The sequence below is a fragment of the Limulus polyphemus genome, unplaced genomic scaffold, assembly GCF_000517525.1.
Source record: "Limulus polyphemus unplaced genomic scaffold, Limulus_polyphemus-2.1.2 Scaffold7938, whole genome shotgun sequence".
Taxonomy (NCBI): domain Eukaryota; kingdom Metazoa; phylum Arthropoda; class Merostomata; order Xiphosura; family Limulidae; genus Limulus; species Limulus polyphemus.
Window position 1 is genome coordinate 1 of NW_013673548.1, and position 2425 is coordinate 2425.

Below are 2425 nucleotides of genomic sequence, written 5' to 3' on the forward strand. Positions count from 1 at the left end.
GCTGTTCGAGCTGCCACTGTTGCAGGTTTTCTTGCAACTGCTGTTGTCTCTCTTCTTGTTTCTTTTCTTTTTCCTCCAACAACTGCTGTAATCTTTCTTGTTTATTTTGTGGTTCCAGCTGCCACTGTTGCAGGTTTTCTTGCAACTGCTGTAGTCTCTCTTCTTGTTTATTTTCTTTCTCCTCTAACAACTGCTGTAATCTCTCTTCTTGTTTATTTTGTTGTTCGAGCTGCCACTGCTGCAGGTTTTCTTGCAACTGCTGTTGTCTTACTTCTTGTTTTTTTCTTTTTCCTCCAACAACTGCTGTAATCTCTCTTCTTGTTTAATTTCTCGTTCTTCTTGTTTCTTTTCTTTTTCCTCCAACAACTGCTGTAATCTTTCTTGTTTATTTTGTTGTTCAAGCTGCCACTGTTGCAGGTTTTCTTGCAACTGCTGTTGTCTCTCTTCTTGTTTCTTTTCTTTTTCCTCTAAGAACTGCTGTAATTTCTCTTCTCGTTCTTCTTGTTTCTTTTGCTGTTCTTGTATTGCTGCCATCAAGTCTGCTATGCTGTAGTTTGATTTGCCACTTCTCGTTTCCATTTTTTTATCCCACTTCTGAAACCAATTTGTTACGTCTCCGTTTGTTAATTAACTTTCCGTAACTTCGTTCTGACGAAACTTTAGCGACACAAGTCCTTACTTAATAAAACTGGTTTATTCTTTCTGAATATAACTTCACGATTCACTTGATTTCAACATTCCCGCTAAAACAAACGCTATAACGAACGTTAACTCCAACAATACTTTCTCACTGCAGATCAATTACTCACTACCTACACACATATTGTTTCGTCACGCCGTCACCCTCTTATATATATACCAGACTACCCTATATCTAGTAAATGCTAGGGCATTCACGAAGGAACGGGATATTTCTAGAAACGTGGCATGACACTAGTCACGTGACCTCGCTGACGCAACAATATGCTAAACATGCATATTTACTTAGATGCTATTGTTATATATTCTTTATATCATTTTCAATGTCTTATGATCATTTAGAAAATATAGATATATAGAATTAAAACCTTAATAATGCATAAAATGAAAAGGATTGCACATAAAATTCAGTCAATGGAAATTACACTACAAACAACAATGTACTCTATTAAGAGAGTTGTGTATGGATCCACACAGCAGTGCATGGGGATCAGTATACACCATCTATCAGAATAAAAATGGAAGTAAAATAAAACTAAAAAATATTTTCCCTTAAATATTAGAAACCAATGGGTACCTAGGCTTATGTTCCAATATCTTAAATTACCATTCACCATTTTCAACAATTTATGGGAAATAGTTGCTCTTGATGAAATGGAAAGCAAGTGAAGAAAGTAAAATGTAAACCAAATCTCTACAACTTAATCACTGGAGATTATATGCAAACTTACCTCTTGAAAATGGCAACCCAGCCATCATAATAATCAAATACTTGTACTGTATGAACAGCATAAAAGAAAAACCCCAAAAATGTCTAGATTAATAATTACTACTATTAAAGTAATAAAAAAAGTAGTTAAACCTCCAAATATAACATACCCATCATACCTCCTGATCAATACACTGTTAAAATGAGTATTCCATTGCATGATCAGTCTTAAGTAAACATTCTTGCTACCTAAAATGCATGTGCTGATTAGAAGTGTATGTGTGTGTGTGTTTTTTTATAGCAAAGCCACATCAGGCTAACTGCTGTGTCCACCGAGGGGAACTGAACCCCTGATTTTAGTGTTGTAAATCCAAAGACTTACTGCTGTCTCACCGGGGAACTCTGATTTGAAAAGTTAAATTTAACACCATGTCAGTGTTGGCAGTTACCATGTGTTAATTAAGGTTAACTTTGGTAATTAGCACATGCATGTTAGATAGCACGCCCGATTATCTAAAACAATTCAAAAACTTAGAGCTCATATTATAAATGTAAGAAGAAGGCAGGGAAAATTGTGACTTTTTTTGGACTTTGAGCATAAATCCTGCTGTTAATTTTTCTTCTAGTGAACATTTTAGGTTTGATTGCATTTTCCCCATAAGTATGTGATAAGTGGTTATTATAAGGTCTGGAATACCAAATACAGAATAACTTACTTACAATCACCAGTTCTTTAATTGTAGTAAGCTTGTTAATTTGATATTTTGTTCTCTCTTTCCCTGCTTTTCTGCTTCATTAGGAGCACCTACTTTCCCATATCTGGCCACATAAAGTTAATGTTAGTTTTAGATGCGGGATGTTATTTAACCCTTAGTTTGTATATATCTGAATAAACATTTATACCCACTCACAGTGGTGGGATTCAAATATTTTAACAACAGGTTCTCTCACTAGCAGCATGTAAAAATATTAGATATCAAAAAAAAAGAAGGGGCCAGAAAGCCCTCCCCCCCATCA